Source organism: Prionailurus viverrinus, chromosome X, assembly GCF_022837055.1.
Source record: "Prionailurus viverrinus isolate Anna chromosome X, UM_Priviv_1.0, whole genome shotgun sequence".
Lineage (NCBI taxonomy): Eukaryota > Metazoa > Chordata > Mammalia > Carnivora > Felidae > Prionailurus > Prionailurus viverrinus.
Genome location: NC_062579.1, coordinates 4,308,758 through 4,327,574, shown reverse-complemented (window position 1 = coordinate 4,327,574; position 18,817 = coordinate 4,308,758). Strand labels below are relative to the sequence as shown.

At 46.3% G+C, this 18,817-nt stretch overlaps 1 protein-coding gene across 5 annotated transcripts in view; it reads left to right on the top strand.

Annotated features, from left to right (window-relative positions):
• The window catches only part of MID1 (midline 1), a 550,482-nt gene that overhangs the window by 422,036 nt on the left and 109,629 nt on the right, over positions 1 to 18,817 (top strand). The window contains exon 1 of one of the 5 annotated variants that reach the window (XM_047843916.1): positions 13,744 to 13,851. The exons of the other annotated variants lie outside the window; for them this stretch is intronic. The gene's annotated coding sequence lies outside the window, so the exon portion shown is untranslated. Of the gene's footprint in view, positions 1 to 13,743; positions 13,852 to 18,817 lie in introns of those variants that run through there. 5 annotated transcript variants of the gene reach the window in all.

Below are 18,817 nucleotides of genomic sequence, written 5' to 3'. Positions count from 1 at the left end.
CGCTGGGAAGCTGGGTTTCTCCAGCTCCGAAATGGGCTGGAATTCATTCAAGGATGAGACATTTAAAATGGAAAAATTCATCTCTTGGATCCCAGTGACGTAAAGGCTACTGTTTGCAGTACGTCTGATGGCATAGCACTGTGTTTGGCAACCTGTTTCCGTCATTGATCCTCCAAGGAGCCTTTTCAAACATTTTTTCCTAATTGCTCCCCCCCCCCATAAAATTTTCCTTACGCAGCTATATCGTATACCTATTTATGTGTATCTGTGCTTTGTACATAAAAAGAGTGAGACTATTTGCCACCAAGAACTAATTTTCTCACCCTTGAGGGCAGTATTGCCCTCACTGGCAACGCATGCTGGTAAAGGGAAAAAAGAAATTGCTCACATTTTAATATTTATTAAATCTTCAACTCGTACGGTCCATTTGATTTGGCAACTGGCAGTAATACTTAAGTTGTACTAAAAGGCACTTAAGATTAATCCTGAGAAATCACAAGAGTCTTTGAACATGAGAAATCACCCAGTATGTTCTATTTTAAAATAACAACTTGCAAAACAGCCTGTGAAGTATGCTCCCATTTTTGTGGATAAGACGATAGAAAAATGACTCGAGAGATTGATGGACCGAATGCTGCTTCTTGGTGGTCAGATTCTTTTCTAGGCGTTTTGCTTTGGGGGAATGTTATAAATGAACACGTACTATAATTGTGTCAAGAAAAATACTATTAGAAAAGTTAACCAGTCTCTCTCTCTTTTTTTTTTTTTTGCCTTCAACATTTAAGATTAATAGGCACTATAAACTCAATCATTCATGTGTAGCAAAAGGAGAAATTTTTCGCACGGTCCATTCATGGCTCCTTTAGATCTCTAGAGGGCTTCATGCCTCAAAGTGTACTGTCGCATTCTTCTTAATTCTGGTTGAACGCACGTACATTATTTTCTGCAAAGCAATACCACCTACTAAAGAGTGTTTCTTCTCTTCTAGTAGGGTTTTGGTGTCCCCAGAGCCCCCTTAGTCCTGTTTACTTTGGATATTTCAGGAGTTAACTGTAGGATTTAACTGTGGTGAGTCTTTAAGCCCTCTTTTTAAATTCACAAACTGCCTCTAATCTCAGAAAAATGTCAGGTTACACTTTTGAGAGGTTTGGGAACTTGACATTTTGTAGCCCAGTTAGGGTGTAGGCTGTTTCCACTCTGGGCACCTTGTTCCAATTTACGTCAGAGGGAATTATATACAGGTCAGGGCTGGGAGCAGCTTATAATTAATGGGGTGGACAAGTGGATTTTTAGTGTTTCATAAAATAAAATGGAAATCACATGTGCTTGGAACGGTTGTGTGTTTTTAAATATTTACATTTATCCTAGTAAACATTAATTATAACTGATATGTTTCTCCTGTGAATTTGCTACCTGGGAGGTCACAAGCCATTGTTCACTGAGTGAAGAGGATGGTTGACGAGCTTGTTATATTTTTTTTAAAAAAAGACAAAAAAGGGGCGCCTGGGTGGCGCAGTCGGTTAAGCGTCCGACTTCAGCCAGGTCACAATCTCGCGGTCCGTGAGTTCGAGTCCCGCGTCAGGCTCTGGACTGATGGCTCGGAGCCTGTAGCCTGTTTCCGATTCTGTGTCTCCCTCTCTCTCTGCCCCTCCCCCGTTCATGCTCTGTCTCTCTCTGTCCCAAAAATAAATAAAAAACGTTGAAAAAAAATTAAAAAAAAAATTAAAAAAAGACAAAAAAGAGTACTTGGGGAGATATTGGTGAGTGAACTCGTGGACGTAATCCAGTCTTAGGTTTTTCTCCTAATTTTCTCTCGTGTTTAAAGCACCCACTTGCCAATATGATCCAGATGTCAGTCCTTCCAAGGGAGACTGGCGAGTGCTTAGCTTGTGAAATTCCTGAATGGCTCCTGGTAAAGACATGACCAATGCTTAACTATGAGTTGTTGTTTTTTTACGTTTATTTATTTTGAGAGAGAATGAGTCGGGGAGGGGGAGAGAGAAAGAGAGAGAGAGAATCCCAAGCAGGCTCCATGTTGACAGCACGGAGCCCAACGTGGGGCTCGAACCCACCAACCGTGAGGTCATGACCTAAGCTGAAATCAAGAGTCGGATGCTTAACCGACTGAGCCACCCTACAACTGGGGCTCCAGTTTTGTTTTCTTTTTTAAATTAAAGTCTCGAAGTAGTTGAAGCGCTTACTGGAACCTACAGCATCCACATTTTCTTTGCATTCGTACATTGGAAATTTCCAGTTCCTCGTGATGGAGCAGCACGTTCTCAGCTGGACTCTGCCACGTTCCTGCTCTGTGGCCCTGGGCAAGGTGCCCTAACTCGGAGCCTCAGTTTCCCCATGTAGAGAGTGGAGAAAACGGTACCTCCCCTTTTGGGTCTGTAATTGATAGAAAGTGCCTGACAAATGGTAGGTACTTAAAAACATGTCAGCTGTGGGCACATGGAAGAATGGTCGAGAAAAGGGAGGTTCAAAGGAAGCCTTACGTGAGTTGGCATTCCATGTCAAACACTTGCGTGTTAGGTATATTAACACATGCTTTATTCTTGCCTAGAAGTCCCCACCCCCCCCCCCCAAGTAAGTATTATTTCCATTAAGTTAACAATTCCCTTTATAGATACTCTTTGTTTAGTGCAGGGAGGAATCGGTATAAGCACACTGTCTCCCAGGATATGATAGTTAAGTGAGTCATGCAACGTGAGACGTGCTTGCTGTTTTCTAAGGAAGCTGTTAAAGTATTGAACGGGAGGGCTTCGCAGAGCTAGCAGGTAACAATCTCCAGCACTTCCCGATGCTTCCGCGAATGAGCCGGAAGGGCGTGGGAGTGGTTCCACATGGGACGGAGCTACTCGTCCAGACCTTTGACCAAGGATGTCCTCGGCACCCACTCAACCTGGAAATCACCGTCATGACAGATGGCGGAGGCAAAGCAGCCTCAGGCCCCTTACGCTGCTCCTGAGTGTCCCACTTTACGACGTCTGCAGACCTGTCCAAGGCTTTCGATCTCTTGTATTCCCCGAGGGCTCCTTAGGGGAAGAAAAGCGTCTGTGCTTTGGGTGTCAGTATCCTTCTTCGGGGCAGGACCTGCAAAACGGACTGAGAGAAGAGCCGACAGTACGGACAGAAGGACAATAGCGAGCCAGAAGGAAGGCCCTGGTTGTTCTGATCGCGGGCAAACTCTATGTTGCATCGTAGGTTTTGAGATCTGAAATACACACTCGATACGTACATCCTCCATATATATTCACCACATCTGTGCCCAAGGCATAGTGGTTGATAACATTCATACATACATGGCTATCTTTGTGCCTTACAGTAAAGTCCTATTTTTAGGGTGTGGCCACTGCCTCATTTTGAAAATAGTCATTGTCCAGAATCATTTCGTATCATTAGCCTACCTGTAAGGCGATCTCGTATAGGTCCGTAAGTGAGCCATGGCTGATCCCTTCACTTCCACTCAGTCCTTTGGAGAAATCTTTATGAAAATCCTACTGTGCGCCCAGTGGCTAACAGTTCCTGGCGGATGATAAGGTCTCAATCTACATTAGATTTGCCCAGTGCTTCTTTGAGGATGAGTGCATCGTAACACCCCTTACTCCCCCCCCCACCCCCAGAAAAAGAGGTGCGTGTGTATGTGAGAGAGAGACAGAGACAAAGACATTCTACTTAGAGAGATTCATTCTACCTAGAGAGCAAAAGCCCCAGTCTTCTCTTCACGCGTACATGGTGACGTATCTGGAATCGTAAATGATCCTAGCTGACCTGTTTCCCGGAAGCCTGATGTAAGACTCGAGGGCTCTGACCGTTGGGCAGTGCTTTGAGTCAATATGGTGCTATTGTTTGATGGCTGCAGGTGGCGTGGCATAGAATTCTGTGGGAACTTGCAGCATGGAACCCAAGAGAGGGCTGGGCTGGCTGTGACCATGTTGTGGAAGGAGGGGACGTTTGGGGCCAGTTCTGTGCCGCCATCACGTTCTAGCATGAAACCTAAATCCTAACGCTTTCTTGGTCCGTTTCAATCCGTACGTCAGAGGAATTTACACGGTCTTTAATTTGTGTTAATAAGCTTGATGGGAAGCACTGTATTAAAAGTATTCACTATTTACACTTACTGAACAGGTATAGAGGGAATTTTCGTCCCTTTAACACGTAAGCATACAGAAACCTCAGCCTACCTGAATTTTGCCAAAAGAGCCAAACGTCTCTGGTAACCAGTTTTCTACGTTGTACTTTCCCAAGAGATGGTGAAATACAAGAAAGAAGGCAATATCGTGGATTAATGTAAAAATTCACGGTCACGAGTACAAATCTACGTCCCGCTCCATCTCTTAAATCTCCTCTATTTGTGATTAAAAGGAAGAAGACTTTACGGTGATGATCTCAAGAAACAATACAATTTGGAACTACCCAAGAACTTTTAAATTCCATCCCATTTGTAGTTAACGCAAGAAAAGTAGGCTCCAGCATTTTAGGAACGTTCTTCTCAACGAGGATTTAAAAAAAAAAAAAAAAAAGACAAGGTTTTCTATTTGAGGTTCAGTTAACCAGAAAATTAAATTAACCAGAACTCTCCCATTTTCGGAGAATTTCAGCTCATTGAAGGTGGATTGTACTTTTATCAGGGTCTTTGCTCCCGTGCAAAAATGAATTCCACTTTCTGACTTATTATTTGGAGACTGATTAGTACGAAGTACACCTTGAATGAGCAGGGCAGAGGTGGCTTTCTGTTTTGGGATTTAAATTATTACTCTCTCTTTTTCTCTCTATATACAGAGGGAGAGAGAGAGAGAGAGGAAGAGACAGAGTGAGCTCGGTGGCAGACGGTGTTTACGTCGAAAGAAATATGAGTAGTTAATGCTCTCGCTGCGACTTGTCCTCCATTTTCCTATTTCAAGTGCTCTTTTCCCCTTTCCAACCTGCCATTAGGAACGGAGAAGTATTTTCCTAGAAATAGAACAATGCTTTCTACTCGGCCTCTGGTTCACCGCAGGAAATGCATCGTGGTAAAAATAATTTATAAGTGAAAATGTAATGCGTTGCTGAAGATAACCAGGAAGTGGGGAGCAAAAACCCTAAGTAGCAGAGAGAGGCCAGATGGTCTCTCTCTCTCTCTCTCTCTTTTTTTTTTTTTTTAATGCAGCCACGAAGCAGGAAATTTTGCTTGATTAAGAAGGCTCCGGTGTCGATTTTCATTCAGCAGTTTTGCGGGCCGTGTGTTAATGGAGATATATATACGCGCGCACAGAGCACAGGGTTTTCATTCCCCCCCGTCGATTGTCGGTGCCATTGTGAGCAAGCTTCTGCTGCTGAGAATGCGAAGTTTTAATGATAAAGAAGGAAATGGGTTCCCAGTCTCAGAATCTGCCCACTACCCTACCGACTCTCCGTCATTACCATGTCCATCGTATTGTTGTAGGGTCTGGTGTTTTGTTTTGTTTTCTTTTGATAGCCCAGAGTGGAAGAAAGGCTGTGTACCACAGTGGCTAACTGGGAGAAAATAGAGGTTTTGGAGTTCAACACTCCAGGGGGCTAATGTGCATAAAGGACCTGCGTTTAATCCTCGGAGCTGCCAGTCAGGATCACGATGAAGAAGCACCCATGCAAAGAATTGCTTTCTGGACGCTGCTAGGCGGGGGCGGGCCGGGGGGGGGGGGGGGAGGGGGGGACCGGAGCGCCCCTTTTCGGACCGTGATGTTTTGGCAGTTGATGCTCAGGGAGGTTGCCTGGCAGTGGCTTGGGCACAACAAAGCTCCCTTCTGGGAAGTCACCCTGCCACCGTCCTGCCCCCTCGGCCCAGCGCCCCCGGAGAAAGGCATTTCCCACTCTGAGGGAGAGAATGAATAGAGTGGGGGAACGGAATATTTGCATCCGTTTACGAGGGAGTCACTTGGAGGAGTTTGTAATGGAAAGAATAGACTTCGACAACTGGCAGGACCCTTTGGAACCGCGCCCTGGGTCAAGTGTCTGTTGATTTAAATAAGGACAAGGTAAAGGAGCGCCGTAACCGTCTTTACCTTAAAGATGAGCGAGCAGACGTTGAGAAGGGCTCTTGTCTTTCTTTTCCAAAACGCGACGCTTCCTCACGTAACTGCGATACTTTTGCCAAACAACGTCCATATTTATTATCAGAATAAATACATCTCCACTTTGAGGTAGCTTAGCCACCCGGAAAGCTCACTGTTCTCAAAGCTAGGTAGTTTTTCGTAAGTGCATTTTTAAGCCCTAGATTGTATCTCAAGTACTGAGTCTTTCCAGTTTCGCCTTTGTTTATATCCAAAAAGCCAGCTCTTTATATAATCTGATTCAGTGAGAGGATAAAACGCGCAAGATGAAGTGCTCACTTAGTGGCTGAAAATGAAGCTCTTTTTCCTTTAAGACTCAAAGAATCCTAGACAACAAACAAATAAGACACAAAGCAAACAACAACAAAACCCCTGGAGTCGGGTCCCTGAGATCATACCTTTCGATGTAAATTCCCAGGGAACGTCTTGACTTCCTGTTTCATAAGTTGCATTTATAATTTCTCTCAAAGTTACGACAGGAAACCTTTGGATAATGCAAGGAAAATCTCTCAGAGGTTAGCCTGCCTTGAGAGTGTTTTTAAGAAGACACTAGAAGAAGCCTCATGGCCTTTGTGGGATTTGTTTTCATGTGATTACAAGTATTTTTTTTTTTTTTTTCAGAATGATCAAGCTTCCAATGAGACATTTTTAATGTTGGTTTTTAGTTTAATTTTTTAAATTTTTTAATGTTTATTTGAGTGAGAGAGAGAGAGAGAGAGAGAGAGAGAGAGAGTATGAGCAGGGGAGGGGCAGGAAGAGAGGGGGAGACACAGAATCGAAGCAGGCTGCAGGCTCCAGGCTCCGAGCTGTCAGCACAGAGACCGACGCGGGGCTCGAACTCCCGAACGCTGAGATCGTGACCTGAGCCGAAGTCGGACGCTTAACCTACTGAGCCACCCGGTCACCCTTTAATGTTGGTTTTTAGGCCAAAAATCTTTGGGCTGGGGAGAACTCCCTCTCCGAGAACGACTTGCTTTATAAACGCCGCTATGCCTGGTGCTCCGTCCTCTCCTAAACCTGCTTACTGGTGTCTCTGTGGTGTAGGGCCGGCACCTGCCACCCCTGCTTCCCAAGCCGGGCCCTTGGCCTCGGCTACCGCTGCAGTAGCCACGCGTTACCGTCTCACGATTCCTGCCGTGCTGGTCTCCCTTCAGGCAGGGAATTTATTTCTCTTGATACCTTTCGTTACTGACATCACTGCCCACAAGACGCCAACACAGCTCTCAGGCCATGGGCTCCCCCGGTTTCCACTCCTCTTTGATCTTCTGGGCATGGAGCCCCAGCTGTACCTGTTCATTAACCCCCGCGCTCTTTCCCCACCTCTTTCCCGTCCTTCCTGAAATTTCTTCTCCTAGAGAGGCAACAGCAAAACCAATGACTCTTGAAATGTCTGTTAATTTCCTTCACGCCCTTCCCTGGACCCTTAACTGCCTGGCCCGTTGTTACTTTCGACTTCGACTTCGTGTTAACATCCTGCCATCAAGATTCTCAGACCTTCAGGGAGTTCTAAGTCCCGTAGTTCCTGGGTTTTTGGGGGTCCCCCGTGTGATCGTGGCTTTTCTCGCAAGTTCTAATGCGAGAAAAAATCAAGAGGTCACTGCTTTCCAATAATGGATCACGTTATCTTTTCGTGCAGTGACCTCTTCCTTTTTTCTTGGTAAAAGTTGGATTTTCACGTCCTTGAAACAGAAGTCATCCGTTAAGGAAATCTGTCAGTGAACATTGAACAACTTGAGAAATGAAGTCCAAACTCTGGTCCCAAATGCTGGAAAGTTTTATACTGAAATTAAGACGTTGCTCATTTATTGGCAGGGCGGCAAGGCAAAATATTAAGAAAGCCTGCACAGATATGAGTATAAACGTGTTTGTAGCTACAGTAGACCTCACCCACCCCTCTATTTTCTATCGTGATATCCTTTTTATTTCTTTCATTTTATGTATGGTTCTCACCCATTTCCTGGTTTATTTTATGTCCCTTTCATTAAAACGTAAGCCCTCCCAGGACATATTCACCTGTGTATTCCCAGTGCCCAGGGCAGTGCCTGACTCACAGCAGGACCTCAAAAATACCTACTGAATGAAAGACTATTCCGAGAAATGACTTGCTCTCTGGTTTTACGCCAAAGGTAGCTCTAACATTAAAAAAAACCAAAAAACAAAAAACGCTTAAGCCAACTTAACGCACGTGTAGGATTTCTAATATCAAAGCACTAACAAAACCAGCTTACTCTTCCCACCTCTTAAAATGAGTTTCGGTTAAGAGCAAAGACCAGATACAGGCTGATTTGGGGCTAATAAGGAAGTAGTTAAGGGCTCTGTTTACTATGGGTGGGGCCCACCTGCTCTCTTCCTGGAACCCCAGCTGATGTTAAAGGATGGTAGGGGTGAGGAGTGTGGAGCGCCCTGCCTTAAAACCGTCCTTTGTCTCTGACTCACGGGTCTCATGTCTTCTGCCGAAATCCATGAAACTGGTAGGCTAACAGCTTAGCTCCCGGGCAGGAAAAATCTGAAAGCCGTCACTGGTCTTGATAGTCTCGCCTGCGCCACCCGTGCCGGGGTCTCATTTCCTGCGACATCAAAAATTCTGGCCTAGGATTCATGTGGGGCGGGGAGCTCTTCAGTGAGGAGCGGAGAACTGAAGGCTCGAGGTCACGGCCGGAGGCCCAGTGGCAATGAATAGAGGTATATTGATGTCTGGGAAACAGAGGACCTTGCCTACGTGAAGACAATTATTAAAAAAGAATTAATGCTAACAGCAGGAATGCCGGTTTATTCGTTATATACTATTTCTTTATAGAAGACGGCCCATGAATGTTATTGAACAAGGACATGGATTGATATCCTTCCTGTTTCCAAAAGTGGTCTGGAACAGTTTGCAATAAAAAATACAGATCATGAATGTACTCCGAGAAGGGTGGGAAGTGGTGACCGGGGACACGAGAGGAAGAGGGGTGTGGGAGCTACAATTTTGCTGGCGCTTTCGCAACTTTGCCTCACTTAATCCTCAAAAGACCCTTCAAGATTGTTCTCATTGTCGCATTTTGCGGATAAGGAAACCGTACAAGATAGGAAACGGCAGAAGCCACGGTTTGAACGCAGGTGTATCTGGTTTCAAGGTACACGTTCCTTTGCACGACACCATACTGACGGTCTCACCCCAACACGAGACCAAGCGTAGTTGGGCCAGCTGAGCTCAATCGAGGCTTCACCCCAGCTTTTCTGCCAGCACATCAAAGAGAGAGCCAGATGAAATGCGTTGTCTAAAAGAGGAAAGTCTATTTGCTTTTCCTTCCACCGGCAATAGAAGGAGGGGATGGAGAAAGGCGAAAGACGTGGAATAGCAGCGGAACAGAGAGAAGACGAAACGGACGGCCATTTTGGAAGCATTGCAAGACAGGATATATTTTTACTTTTCTGAGCCCTCTAGCTCAGAGACTACAATCATGATCATTATAATTCTGATTATGTGGTAAGTCCAGTAGACCATATGAACTCTGATGCTCTCACTAACTGTGTTGTCCCATTAGCAGCTTGAGCGGAATTTGAATCGGAAAAAAAGTAGAAGGTAAGAAGAGTATGATTTGGGGGCGCCTGGGTGGCTCAGTCGGTGAAGCGTCCGACTCTTGGTTTCAGCTCAGGTCATGATCTTGTGGTTGTGAGATCGAGCCCTGTGTCGTGCTCTGCACCGAGCATGGAGCCTGCTTGGGATTCTCTCTCTCTCTCTCTCTCTCTCTCTCTCTCTCTCTCCCCCCCTCCTCCCTCCTCAAAATAAATAAATAAACATTAAAAAAAAAAAAGAAGAGCATGATTTGACCAAACCCATCTGTGACCTTCACGTTAGCTGTTCCGTCGCGGTGATTGTTTCTCAGCGAAGAATCCATTCCGTGGCTTCCCTAGGAGTTCTTGAAAACTCTCCTTAACGGTTATATTTAAAGTATGTAAGTTAGAAGAAAAAAAGTGTAAGTTAGAGTATGCTCCGAGTGGAGAGAGCCATTTTTGTAACAAATTCCGTTTCCTTACGAATGTACCCCAAGTTACTTCAGTTATCTAATAAAAAGTATCTTATTTTAGATGGGGCAGAAACAGATCTAGAAGTTTCAAGGAGTGGATCATGGGTTTAAAAAGTGAGTGATTTAATCTGATTTGAAAGCAGTTTTAATTTCATGATTGTGTGTGTGTGTGTGTGTGTGTGTGTGTGTATGTGTTTAAATGGCAACCCAGTTTTACCGCCCCAAAGATTTCTTGCTGCCTGGAAAACGCATTCATCCATTAGCGTTTAAATCCTTTCAAAGTATTTTTGCTCAGATTTCTCCCAAGAAGCCACCTGCCTTTGTTCTGTGAGGACGCCCGGTTCAGACGCTGTTCTTAATATCCTGTTTTCGTCAGCACTGTTGTTCTTTTCATTGCCATTCTTCCATCGTCCCCCCCTTCTCTCGCGTGGTGCTTTACAATAACAACTCCGAACAAAAGAGTCACTCCTCTTTCTGTTGGCTTAAAAAAAAAACCCCAAAAAACAAAAGACTTCATCCCCTGACGGTAGGGCCTCAGTGATCACGGGAAACATTGAAAGCATGTTCTTCATAATAGTTAACCAGGAGTTGTGAATCAAGGTTACTTTTCTTTATTTTTCAAGATCGCAAAGTAGCTTCGGGGCATTGTGAACACGAGGCCTTTGTGTGTGGCTAACTTTGAAGTTGAGAGACAAAGCGATTTCCTTTGAGGAAAGGAGCTATCAGGTTTGAGAGAATTTCCCAATCTGTCCATACAATAGGCATCAGTTACTCTATGACATTGTCATTACCTCAGTGAGTCATGGGACTGGAGGAGTTGTGCGTGCCATTGAACGTAAGCTTTTCGATGTTCAGAGAACAATGGTGAAATGCCATACTGGCCGTCATCAGGAACTATTTACTGATGCATTTTTCTCCCGGTGGATAATAAGTGGGAAGGGGGGAGAGTGCACTTTCTCTGCCTTCTAGAGGAGCATTGTAGGAATGATCCAGGAGGGATGTTGTCACCGAGGGATTTGTGAAGGGTGAGTTCTGTCAAGTCCCACGTAATTTTGCAAAGGCGCTTACGTGTGTGGGTGTGTACAAAAATCAGTTCCACTGTAGACGTACGTAGGGTTTTATAGAGACAGAGAATAGTTCCACGCATGGGTGTAGAAATGCCTGTCGAACTAGAAACGCTGGGAAGAAGCGTCCACGGGAGCTTCCATTTCTGCCACCACCACACTGGAGGTGTCAGGAGACTAGGTGTGACAGGTGTTCTCTCCCTCCCCTCTCTTCCGTGTCCGCTGCCGCTGCCCTCAGCACCAGATTCTTGCCTGGCGCTCGGTAGAGCACAGACGGGGAAAACGTCCGTCACTTTCGACTGAATGCGAAATAGGTGCCATTTGCCTTTAACACTGGATGTTTGCTTTCTTCGCGTAAACTGTAACAGACATGAAATGTCTGAGACCCTCCGGCGGTGGGAAATCGCCTGTAGAGGTTGTCAGGTGATGCTCCGTAGAAGATGATCAAGGTTGCGGTTGTTGATCCTTTTCTTCCGGTTTTGAGGGGTGAAGTCCATGTTTGTTTCCTGATGTTCCAACTCTAGACGTTCAGGCTCCTTTGCCACCGCAGCGCCAAAATACGGACAAGTTAGGCATGTGTCGTAGAAATTTTGGCAGGTTTAAGGTTGTTGTAACAAAGGCAGCGCTTTCACATCTCATGCCGAAAACTTCTTTCGAATTCTGTTTGATGACGTACGCGTGTCTCTCCTGTGGACAGCGAGGTCTTCCTTGGGAAGCCACCTCTTTGTGAAATTGAGTAATCCCTTTGTTTATTGTTAACAGACGGATGAAATTGTGATTTGTACAGACATAAGCCAAGAAAGTGTATGTTTGCATTTTTATGTCCAGACATGTGAAGCACGCTTTGGTTTACCGTGAGGTGTTGCAATGGCACGAAAGTAGGCGTCACGACACGCCAGCCAGGCAACAGTCCCTGCCTCCTGCTTGCCCTTTTATCAAGAAGGTTCTTAACCACCTTTGGTGGAGGCCGGATGTCTGATTTTGCACGTGAATCGTGTAGGTTTGCAATCAGTGTGTGGGGTTTTTTGTGTGTTTTCTTTTTTTTTACACTTCCCTGATGATTTACTTGAGTTGCCTGTTCTTGTCTTGCACGGTGATAAGCAACATCCTCGAAAGAATTGCAGGGCAAGACAATTTCTTTTCTTTTCTTTTTTTTTTTTTTTTTTTTTTGCTTTTGGGAAGACTACTTCCTCTTCCTTTAGACAATCAATTTTTAAAAGATTACTTTCCATTCTCAATTCACTCTTTCTTTGCCGTTCTGGCGACTGAAATTTGGGACACCCATCACAGATTTGCTGTGTGTATGTGTGTATGCATCATATGTATGTATAAACACGTGTGCATACGACATGTTGTAGGCAGGCATGATATATATATGTATGGGTGTATATGTGTTGCTTGCTTATATGTGTATATACATGTGTGTATATTTCATACACCTATATTTTCAGTTGTTTATCACGATGAGAGATTGCAATTTAGCTCTCTATTTGGGGAAGAAAAAAATGACTGCTTTATGGAGTCTGTACAAGAGATTGTTCTTCTGGATGTGATGTTTTATTTTTTTATTTTTTAAATTTTTTTATTATTTATTTTTGAGAGAGAGACACAGAGTGCAAGTGGGGGAGGGGCAGAGAGAGAGAGAGGAATCCGGGGCAGGCTCCAGGCTCCCAGCTGTCGGCACAGAGCCCCACATGGGGCTCGAACTCACAAACCGCGAGATCATGACCCCAGCCGAAGTCGGACGCTCAACCGACTGAGCCACCCAGGCGCCCCTGGATGTGATGTTTTAAAAAATTTCTTCCGGGGGCACGTGGGTGGCTCAGTCAGTGAAGCGTCTGACTTCGGCTCGGGTCATGATCTCGCGGTTCACGAGTTTGAGCCCCGCGTGGGGCTCTGTGCTGACAGCTCAGAGCCTGGAGCCTGCTTCGGATTCTGTGTCTCCCTCTCTGTTGGCCTCTCCCCCGCTCGTATTCTGTCTGTCTGTCTCCCTCCCTCAAAAATAAATTAAAAAAAAAATTAAAAAATCAAAACTTCTTCCAGACAATTATATTTTAACTCAGAAGATAGATACAAAGTAATAAGTGCATTATTAAAAAAAACAACAACAGCGGCCAGAGCACAGTGTGATCATGTGCTCAGGAAGCCGCCAAAAGGACCGAAATGCAAGGGAGGCAAGAGCCCGTGGCTGACCCCGGGAGCCGGACGGGACGCTCCTGTCGGCAGCATGGAAAAGCTGGCACCCGGCACTCGGCTGCGGGACACTGACCCGCTGCTGGGCCCCGTGAGCCATGAGGGTACAGATCGCAGTGCCAAATCGTCGTCGTTTTGGGGACGAGGCAGTGGGTGTTAATCCGCCCCGAGCTGCCTTTTCATTTGGCTTGAGTTGAACGTGGAGTGGGCGAGGACATAGGGCAGCCACGGCAGGGTGTGTGCAAAAGGCAGCTGGAAAGCAAGAGGGAGTTTTGATTCTTCAACTCAGCAACCCTGGCGGGGTGGATGAGGTGGAGCTGGGCTTCCTGGAATTGTCGCGTCGATTTTCCTGTTGTGTTTCACCGTTGACGCTCTCACAGACACACAGGACTGCTCCGGCACTGCCTGCCACCCGCCATCTGGTCTCGGTGGCCTGCCTGTCATTCCGCGGGTCCCCTTCCTCTGCCTACGGCGATGTGTCTTCACCAAGAACTAGGGTGCAGTCCATTGGTGGGTATTCAAGGCGATCTATTTGTAAGAATCTGGAGAGGTGCTCAAAGAACTATTCAGGACAAATGTGCTGTTTCCTGTTTTTAACCTATCTATCAGTGTTTTCAAGAGAGCAAGTTGCATTTCTGAGACTGTCGAGGGGGTTTCTTTCCTTATTAAGGCAGAGCGGGGTCGGGCGGTCGGTCCTTGAGAAATCGGGATTGCTTTTTTTTGCCTTGTCATTGGTGTCTTTTTTCTTGTCTGCTTGTATAAATGAACTCCAGAAGGTGTATTTAAGCATTCTGTTAAGTCAATGTGGAAGACTAGGTTTCAATTAAAATAACCAGACAGTGTGACCTAGCTCCCGCTTCCCCTTAATTTTTATCATTAAAGCCTTCATATCCCCAAAGACATCTGCTGTGCTTCCAAAGGATTCTTTTCAGGAATGTTCATTCATTATTAATCAGGTTGCATGGTCAAGAGAGTATGTGATTATTTTAAAGAATATCCTGGAGATCCAATTACTAAAAATCGAGCACACTATGGACAGGTTTTGTGAACGGTTTCATTCAGTCTGCATGAATTCCACCAGGTGGGTGGGTGGTGACGTTAAAAGTCTTCCTTGTTTCTCACTTTCCGTGGCAGGTAGGACATTTTAACTTAAGCGCTCCTCAGAATAAATAAACACGAAGTGGCAAGTTATTAAGAAAATCTGTCGTCTTCATGAGTTACTTTAAAACTTGAGGCCGGTGCCTCCGTGCTCATCTGCCTGTCATGTTTTTGTTTTTGTTTTTGTTTCTTCAGTCAGTCCCTCCGGTCCCTTAAAATTCGGCTGGCAGAAATTCTTAAGTCTGTCACCGATAAAGTGAACCAACTTGAGGGTGCTGACAGTCGGAGGTTAACCACAGTGATATTTCGGAGGCATTACCTAGAGAATGTTACAGGATCACTTTCTTTTTTTCTCCACCTGTTCCCGCTCGTGTGTTATTTGTACTGTTGCTTTAAGAGCCACTTTGCATTTTGACTGCCTCTGTTGTCATATCAATTTCCAGTCTTTCAGAATGCCGTTACATTCAATTGGATCTCACCCTCCCCTTTCCATAGCTCCATGGCCCGGTTTTATTGTGCATTTGCCGACTTGCCCGTGTCTCCAATCGGCCAGGGTGCTGCTAATCAGTAAAGTAGCATTTGGGTAGGGCGTTTCGAACTCAGAGCTGTGGTTTTTATAACTCAAAGCTAAATCCTAAACCATGGCCGAATGCGCAAACATTGGGTGCCTGTGTTCTGTTATTGAAAATAGTGCATCTGTGGTGGATTCATCTGGAATATAGCACCCAGTTTCCATTGTTTCTGCCTCACAAACAGGTTAATTTCCAAAGTTGCCCAGTTCCAAAGTTTTGAGTCCTCTGAAAGTCCCATGTGCCTTCTGATCCAAGATAAAAACATCATTCCATCATTAAAAAAAATTTTTTTTTTACATATTTATTTTTGAGAGACAGAGAGAGAGACAGAGCACCAGTGGAGGAGGAGCAGAGAGAGAGGGAGACACAGAATCGGAAGCAGGCTCCAGGCTCTGAGCCGTCAGCACACACCCAGACGCGGGGCTCGAACTCACCAAACTGTGAGATCGTGAGCTGAGCCGAAGTCGGATGCCCAACCGACTGAGCCACCCAGGCGCCCCGTCCACAGTTCTTAAAAAAAATCCCACCTGTGGTTCTAGAACAGGGATGATGTCATAGCAAAAACCCAAATGGCAATAAGTCCACTAAATCTTCATTACCCCTGTGAAGAGGGGATAGGAAATGGACTTGGTCGTTGTTCTGAAATGTAGGATGCTTTAAAGAAAATTTATTCATAGGATATGGGGGATGCGGTTTGTGAAAAAACACTTTCAAGGGTTTTTTTCCCCCCTCAAACCGTTTTTATGTGATTTGGTGTAACATTTGTACAGTTTGGGTGGTGTGTGTGTCGGCTCAGTTCTGTGTTGGTAAATGGAACATCAGGCTTAGTTTCCCCACCCCAGAGGATATTTAGGAAACAATCAGAGGGAGTGCCTTGGGAATCGTCCGGGCAGTGGCTGAGAGCCACCTGGTAGTAACAGTTGACCACGGGCCACCCAGGGTTGCTCTCCGAGTTTATTCCTTGGTCTGGTGACTCATGAATTTCCCTCAGAACGATGGCCTTCAGAGGCGTACAAAGTGAGACCAAATTGGAAACATGATTATTGTTCGTGGAGACCCAGAACCTGTAGGGAAGCACCGAGAGATGGGTTCACCTTACGATTAAGATGTCGAAACTCCGTTAAGAGACATTTGGGACTAAAAACCCACGGATGATGTGCCTCGTGGGTGACTGAACGCATAGAATGCACTCGGTCTGGAGACTCCTGATTCTTGGTCACTTCTGGCATCTATGGGTGAAACTTGCACACTCTGGGGAGTTTGAACCGGAAAGCCCCCTCACTGACGTTGGCCACGGATTAAGCCGTGCAAGGCGTGTCGTCTTCACGGGGTACTGGAGGTTCCTTCGGGCTGTAGGTTACCTTCTCTGTGTCATAGCAGGAGTTGGGGGAGACGATAAGGAATATAGTTGTGAAATTCTTACATGAGCTAGCGAGCAGGATGATGGCGAGGGTTGTGACTGCACAGGCGGGGGGTTAAACGTTTTCTTTGCATTGACCTGCCCGGACAATGATTTTTGCCTCTCTCTCACTTTAAAGGAGGAGGCAGAAAAGACCTTCCGTTGCCTGGCCTGTGACAGTAATCCATTAGGGCACCCGTCCTGAGTTCCCCATCTGCCTTCTCAGGTCCAAAGCTTGTGTCTGAACTAAGTCCTGCCGTCCGTTCTCTTCCACTGGGGACTTTCTCATGCAGTCTGCTTCCCCCCAGATCACGCACCTTGGACAAAAGAAAGCCCTTCTCCCTCCAGGAAAGTCCTCCTCCTGGGAGGAGTGCTACCAAAGGATGATGATACCTGGAGCCCCGAGGGGGCGAGGGGCCACCTGCCCGGGCAGCTGGTTCAGCCAGACCACCTTAGCCACCACCTGATGCCAAGGTTCGATCATTCCTGCAGCCCTTTCTGTTGATTAATTTTCCTTCGCCCCAAAAGGCGCGAGCCTCTTGACATCCAGGTTTAGCATGGGGGATTTCGAGGAGTAGGTGGTCATTGGCCTTGAATCTAGACTATGAGTGTTATCTCTGTGTGAGATGTGTGTGTGTGTGTGCACGCGCGCCTGTATCGTGCATGCCTTTATCAGTCCCAGAGCTTAATTTATTTTAATTTACATACAAGTGAATTAGCATATAGTGCAATAATGATTTCAGGAGTAGGAATTAGGATCTTTAAATGAATATTTTGGTTGTTTTGCACAGATGATAGTTATGCTGCTTTGTGGTTTTCACCTAAAAGCTTTATTTTGTTCACTGTAAACATTTAAGACCTGTCGCGCTATTTATAGCTGTCTTTTAAAACAATCCTTCTTTGTTTATTTTTTTATTTTTTATTTTTTTAAATTTTTTTTTTTCAACGTTTATTTATTTTTGGGACAGAGAGAGACAGAGCATGAACGGGGGAGGGGCAGAGAGAGAGGGAGACACAGAATCGGAAACAGGCTCCAGGCTCTGAGCCATCAGCCCAGAGCCCGACGCGGGTCTCGAACTCACGGACCGCGAGATCGTGACCTGGCTGAAGTCGGACGCTCAACCGACTGCGCCACCCAGGCGCCCCAATCCTTCTTTGTTTAATGTGCAATCTCCAAAAACAACAGTGACCAGGGTTCTTCGGGCCTCTACGAGGTCCTGCCCTCCGTCATCTTAAAAAAAACCAGAAAACAACAACAAGAAAATAAACACGAAACACAAAACAATCTGCCAAAGGAAAAAATGATCTGTGCTAGGCAGAACAACAAAGGCAGTCGCTACCGGTTCCTGGGATGGGAGGTGAGTGCGTGGGAATCAGGCCAAAGGAGCACTTTGGGAGAAACTTGGGCGTGTCTTCGAGACAGGAGATGAGGCATCCCGCGGGACTCCTGCCTTGGGCAGCCGGGTGCTGCTCAGTGCCTGGGCCTTTAAGGCAGGCGACAGGAAGAAGCCGTTGGTGCCAGAAGCATGTGGCCAAGATGAAACTGAGGGACAAAAGACTGGAGGGAAGGAGTCACCTCGGGAGGTGGTGGTTTGTTGTTTCGGTTTTGTGTGTTCGTGGGGGGGGGGGGGGGGTGGGGGGGGGGAGGGTTGGTAACAGTCCAGGAATGCAGGACAGAAGGTGTAAATCTACCCGGAAGGCAGTGAGAGCAAGAGCAGAGAGAGAGAAACCGACCCGAGGACTAGGGACTGACACTCACATGTCTTGGCTAGTGATATGGATTTGGGGGAAGGAGAGCGTGTGGCTTCCTATTGATGCTGTACCAAATGACCACCAGCGTGATGGCTTCAGCACCGCTGGAGGTCAAGGTGTCCGCAGGGCTGTGTTCCTTGGGGAGGCTCTAGGGAAGAATCTGTTTGCCTTTTGCAGCTTTTGGAAATGGCTCAATGGTTCCCTGACTCGTGGCCCTTCCATCTTCAAAGCAATGGCCATCGAGTCCTTTCTGCGTCTCATCACCCGACGCTTCCTGTCGTTTGCACATCCAAGGGCCCTGGCGATTGCATCGAGTGCACCTGGGCAATGCGGGCTGAGCGCCCCATTTTGAGCTCAGCTGTGGCAAGCTCCATCCCGTCCGCAGCCTGCGTTCCCCTTTGCCTTGTAACCTGACATATAGGTTCCGGGGCTTAGGATGAGGCCCTCTTTGGAGGGAGGGAGGATCGAATGCGAGGCACCAGGAGGCTTGCAGGGCAGGCAGATTCCGGAGGGAAGCTGACGAAACCCAGGAGGTGCACGCTGTGAAGTGGGGCATTTACAGTAAATGAAGCAAAGAACTGGCAGTGATGAGCTGGGCTTCTGGAAAGAGCTGGCACTGCGAGAGACAAGCCCAGGAGTCGTTCTCAGGCCGTAC